The sequence below is a fragment of the Rattus rattus genome, chromosome 1, assembly GCF_011064425.1.
Source record: "Rattus rattus isolate New Zealand chromosome 1, Rrattus_CSIRO_v1, whole genome shotgun sequence".
In the NCBI taxonomy this organism is placed as follows: domain Eukaryota; kingdom Metazoa; phylum Chordata; class Mammalia; order Rodentia; family Muridae; genus Rattus; species Rattus rattus.
In genome coordinates this window covers 86,577,352-86,583,826 of record NC_046154.1, presented here as the reverse complement: position 1 = coordinate 86,583,826, position 6,475 = coordinate 86,577,352, and positions in this window count along the sequence as shown.

Here is a 6,475-nt window from a genome sequence, read left to right as displayed (position 1 = left end):
TCTGGTGTGTTAGGGTATCCAGAACTTGCTGTGGTGGCAGAACTGGGTTCCGATGATGTCAATAATCTTGGGTTTTGTAGTTTATGTTCTTGTACTTGCCTTTTGCCATTTGGTTATCTCTGATAATAATTGGTCTTACTGTCTTGGATTTTGGCTTTTCCCTCCTGTGGACCTGTAAGCTTGTGGTCTTAGGCATAAGAACCCTCCTGGGAGACCAGATCTCTCCAGGTAATCTTTGGGTGCAGAGGGCTGTGGGAGAACCTTACCTCTCGGTGCAGATAGAAACAGGAAGGATCCTGTCCAAGGTTACTCTGTGGTTCCTGTGCCCTGTATGCTTCTGGCAGGTCCCTCTTTGGAGAGTTAATGGAGGGAATGTGAGGTTTTACCTGTGGGCTTAGGAATGAAAGCACTCCTACGAAACCAGCTCTCTCTGGGCAGGTTTTGGGTCCAAAGGGACAGCCTTAGCTTGAGCACAGATGGAGACCAAAAGTGCCAGCTAGTTTCTATATGAATTTAACATATCCATATGTTATCATCTGAGTGGTATTCTGGGTTCCTTGAGGGAAAATGACTCCTGCAGAGCTTCACTATTATTGCCTGCTGGGTCCAGCTCCTTGGGGAACTGTCAATATGCCACAAACCCCTGGTGTAGGTCTTGTACCTTGCTGAATCTGATGACATTTGTGTCACAAAGCTACCTCTGCTATGTGAGGAATGTTTTAGATTTAACATTTACTTTGACTAATGAATCAGTTTCTTATATTGTATATTCTATGCTTGAGATTCTCTCTTCCATCTCTTGTATTTTGTTGGTGATTCTTAAATGTGTTGTTTTTGTTCCCTTTCCTATATTTTCCATCTCCAGGATTCCCTCAGTTTGTGTTTTCTTTATTGATTCTATTTCCACTTTCAGGTCTTGAATAGTTTTATTAATTATTTCATCTGTTTTATTGTATTTCACTGTATGCCTTTAAGGGATTTATTTGTTTCATCTTTGAAGGCCTCTAACTATTTGATTATATTTTTTCTCTATTTCTTTAAGGGTTTTATTCATTTCCTTTTTAAAAGCCTCTATCTTCTTTGTAAGACTGGATTTACAGTCATTTACTTGTAGTTTTGTTATGTTAGGATATCCAGGGTTTGCTGTAGTTGGTTAGTTCTGCTTTTAAGGTATCATATTACCTTGGATTATGCTGATTATGTACATTTTTTCTTTTATCAGATATTTTAAATTTACATTTCAAATGTTATCCCCCTTTCCGATTTTCCCTCCTGAAACCCCTGTCCCATCCCCCATCTCTCTGCTTCTATGAGGGTATTCCCCAACCCACCCACCAACTTCCTTCTGACTCCCAACCCCGGCATTCGTCTACACTGGCAAATCAAGAATTCACAGGACTAGGAGCCTCTCCTCCCATTAATGGCAAACAAGGCCATCCTCTGCTATATATGCTGCTGGAGCAATGGGTTGCTCCATGTACACTCTTTGGTTGCTGTTTTAGTCTCTGCAAGCTCTGGGATGTCTGGTAGGTTGATATTGTTGTTCCTCCTATGGGGTTGCAAATCCCTTTAGCTATTTCAGTCCTTTCTCTAACTCCTCAACTGGTGATCCCCTTCTCAGTCCACTGGTTGGTTGTAAGCACCAGTCTCTGAATGTGTCAAGCTCTAAGAGATCCTCCTTGGAGACAGCTATATCAGGCTCCTGTCAGCATGCACTTCTTGGCATCCACAATAGTGTCTGGGTTTGGTCACTATATGTGTGATAGATCCCCAAGTGTTGCAGGCTCTGGATGGGCTTTCCTTCAGTCTCTGCTCAATACTTTGTCTCCATATTTCCTCCTGTGAGTATTTTATTCCCCCTTCTAAGAAGGACTGAAGCGTCTATACTTTGGTATTCCTTATTGAGCTTCATGTGGTCCTAAAATTGTATCTTTGTTATTCTGAGCTTTTGGGCTAATATCACTTATTAGTGAGTACATATCTTGTGTTTTTTTTTTGTGGTTGTGTTACCTTATGCTTCTTATAGTGTAACTGCAAAATATTAAGTAAGGTAGACCTTACTTTCCTAGTAAACCTCCATTTCCAGATTTGAAAATGGGAACCAAATATGCACTTTCTAAATTATGCTTGTTTTATACATACCCATTGATGAGTTGACTGGTCCTTCCTTCTTTCTCTCTAGGAGTCATTTGTTTTCTTTTTTCATTTTTAAATTGAAAGTAAATTATTCAGTCCTTTTAGGGCTTTCCCAGATGCCCTGAGAAATCTGCTGTCCCCTAAATTACATTGTATAGCCACCTCACTGCCCAACTTCCCATCACAATACCTTTCCTTCCATGTCCCCAAGGGCACATCCAATTGTTAGGAGACCTTTGCCACACCTGAGTTTCATTGTCCAACCCAAGAATAACCATCAGAGTTCTGCCAAACTGTGACCATCTTTGCTTTATAACCTGGGACATTTTATGGTATTGAAACATAATCTTCATCAGTGAAGTTTCATCGGTAATAATTAGTTCATCTTTAGTTTGTGAGGTAGTTATAGGGCTAAGTTAATTGGTATGGCAATATTTCTATAAAAAAAAACTTTCTAGCAGTGCTTTTGAGAAGCAAAATGTTTGTAAGACCAAATGAGTTATGAGGTTCACTGAAAGGATGGTCACTTGAGAAGAAATCAAGGATGAGACCATCACAGAAGAGGGCGTCATTACCGTATTTTCAAGACAACATGCTCTGTTGGAAGTCATATACCTGATTCTTGTCTTTGTTTTCTCTCATCTATAAAATGGACTGTGCTAAGAGAACTTTGGGATCTCTCCTAACTCTAAAACTCAATGACTCGACAAAGTCGGAGATGGCACAAAAAAGATGGAAGGTAAGAGAAAATCCAACATTTTACATGGAATTACAGACTTTATGCCAATATAAAACCTAATTTATCCTAACAAAGTAGCAAGAAGAAAGAACATTCATATGACACAGCATTCCTTCTTGGCTCTGAAAGACTTCCATATTGCTTCTAATTTTAAAATGCTTTATGGAGGCCAAAGAGGTGCCTGTGGACAGCTTGATGATAAGTCTTTCAGCATATATAAATCTTCTGTATGTCATCTTAGTATGAAAACGTGATCTCATCAAGCATCCTCCTCCAGAGTTGTCAATCTGGCAGCTGTCATCAACATCTGATTCATTACAAAAGTATTTAATTCTCCTAAGATGAACCAGAAGAATGTCCAAAAGAATCACGATCAGATACAGAGGAGATGTAACATTCTTTAGCAGGAGGGCTTCTGCTTGGCTGAGAACAGAATATACATTCTTATAAGGATAGAAGGTCTCTTGATTTTCTTCATCAATAACACCAGAATAATTTTGGACATATTTATAAGTCTCATTAGAAATATATGAATGTCCAACTCTCACATGTCTCCCACATTTTCTCCTGTGGGAAGTTTGACCTGCATAGTCTTTGGTAATTCACCAAAGTCACAGTGAAGAAGTTGATCATCTTGTAGAATTGCCCCACTTTGAAGATGTCAAACTCAAGAATCCCTCTCTATTATCACAGTCTTAATAGAACTTTGATTGCTTCCCACACCTATAGGGTGATGTTCAAAGCCCTTCTTCCCAGATATCAATTGTCAGCTGTCTTCCATTTAATTTTTCTATATCAAGATATTTCCATCACCCTGAACTGATCATGACTCTTGGCTTTATGTTAACCTTGTCCTGGAATCTCTTTTCATAATATCTCCAGAACTATTTATATATGGGAAAATTAACTTTTTTTGTATTGACTGCTTGAACATTATTGTATTCTTTGCAAAATTTTGGCCATATACTTACAGGGCTCTAATCATATTTTCTAAATTATGACACAATAAATACTTAAATGTGCTTCTAACTGAGAGCTATTTTTCTAACTGAATGCTCTAATCAGTCTCCAATATCCTATTCAAATGCTACTGTCATACAATCTTTTCCAATGTCTCTAGAGATATAAACTCATTTTATCATACAACTTGATTATAAATAGAGTTGGAAATGTTCCACTGTCATTTCATCACATGCTTGTCTCCTCATTAACACTAAGGTTTTCAAGTTTAAGGCTTTTACCCTATTCCCCACTGCATTCTCATACTCTATCACATCATCTGGAAATCTAACTTTCATTAGTAAGCAAAATATGTTACTTTATGAGATATTTATATCATTTATCTAAATAGAAACATCAAGTTTGATAGTTACAAAAGAATTAGGTAGACATATTTTCAATTACAAATAATAAAATAAAATATATTTTAATTTGGTCTGAGTGAAAAATTATAGCTTATGCATTTAGGTGAATCTAGATTTAGATTTTAGACCTAATTATATTTATTTGAGTAGAGTCTGAGAAAGGAAAACAATACATAAGCTACAAGTTTGGAAGTTCAGATATTCATGTAAATGTGAAAAATAAAATTAAAAACAAATTCAAACCACAGTCAGAATAAGTGTTGAATTTGGGAGAAATATGGATTTCCTCCCTGCTTGCTTCAAATTTGATTCCCCAATTTTATCTGTGAGTATAGAAAATTGTCGACCTGATAATGTTCAGGGTAATGGTTGTAGATCACCATTATGTCTGTTTTTCTCATAAAAATATGTTCATAATTCACCAATTGTAAAATCCTGTATACAGCCAGCTTCTTTTATGCCAGAGGAAAGTAAAGCTATAGAATTTATAGTTCTATTTATACCAGTTGCTAGGAATAACTTAATTTTGTCAATACATCTGCTGATCCTTGATCTTTTCATGCAAAGTCTGTTTCATACAAGTTCTATTTTCTTTGGCACTGGTGGGTCAAATTCCCTTTATCTTATTTTAATGCAAGAATTAGAACAACAAATTTATATCTACTTACATTGTTTTTTTTCCCTAGATGTGCATCTATAGACCACAGAGTCCAACACCTCCAATTAAAACTAAATTTCTTTATACACTGATGGTGTTTTCTTTATGAATAGCATGGTGATAAACATCATGAAAGGAATGAAACTCATTGAATAGTTGGGCCAGTTCTCAGAGGCACATGCAATGGTATGAAGGTATTTACAAAATTTTAAAAGGGATACACATGAAACTATTCTACCAGGAATTCTCATTTCAAAAAAGGTTTCCTCCAAAGCAAAATGCACAAATCCTGAGCTGACATTGTAGAAAATTCTTCCAGACAAGGAAAGGGACAATTTATCAACCTCAATATGACTTTTACCAGGTTACAAAATCTTCAAAAGCTAAACTAGAAGGGCTTTCAGCCATCTAATGTAAAACTTTCATTTATCTTTTTCAATTTTTAGTTATTTTGTATGTGTACATGCGCTGTGTCTCTGTCTCTCTGTCTTTCTGTCTCTGTCTTTCTTTCTCACTTTCTGTACTTGTATCCCTGTTGCATGATGTGCATATTGTGGGCAAAGTATAACTTGCAGGTTTCAGTTCTATTGTTTCACTTCGAAGCTTTGATAATAATGCCCTTTATCTGTTATGTTATCTGACAAGTTTAAGCATTTTATTTGTAATGTATAGCTATTACTTCTTCATAAAGGCAATGGGGTTGAATCCCTTTGTAGAGTGTCATAATCAGGATTAGAACCAAGTAATTTTAAAGCAGTAATTCCAACCAGGTATACCTTCTGATATTCATAATGTCTATGTAACATGAACATTTATCATTACCTTCATTTTTACTAATTATGGATGTTTCTAAAGTGACTTAATAAATATCCTCAAGTAAATGTCAAATTAAAATAATAGCCCTGAAATTTGTCCTACAAGTACAATCTAAAGTTTTAAAACTCTATGTATCAGTGAGGTGACAGATAAATTATTTTCCTTATTTCTGATTTCTGATCAGTTTTCCCTGTCTCGTAGAAACTTTCTAAAACAGTATTTCACATACCCAGTGGGATGAATTGAAAGAAGACTTCAGGGAAAGCGAGGTCAGGTATACAGTGAATGAAGGAGTCTTTTGGGAGGGCAAATAACTACCAGATAATAAATATATACTATGAATCTAAGGGTGCATAGACTTCTAGTCATATTATCTTTAGTTATCATAATAATATTCTGATGAGATTTCTGTCTTGCTTGAAAAATGAAATAACCAAGAGTTAGAGAGATGTTATGATTAGCATATGTTCATTTAGTTGTTAGGTAGACACTGAACTCAAAATAGGTGCTAACTCTGTCCTCTGCTTCTGCCTCCTCTGGGCATTGTCTTTCAGAGGTGCAGAGTGGGAAGACAGACAGCTGACATATTTATCTACCAAAACAAAGATAGTGCCCCGACCCCATGCTGATTTCTTCTGTGCTTTTAGGCTCAGTTTCTTCAACATTCCAAGCAAAAGTAAAATAAAGCTGCAGTCACCTCCTGACATTCTTGTTTTTGTTCTCTGGACTTAAAGTATTCTTTTACAAAATGGACATGGGTCT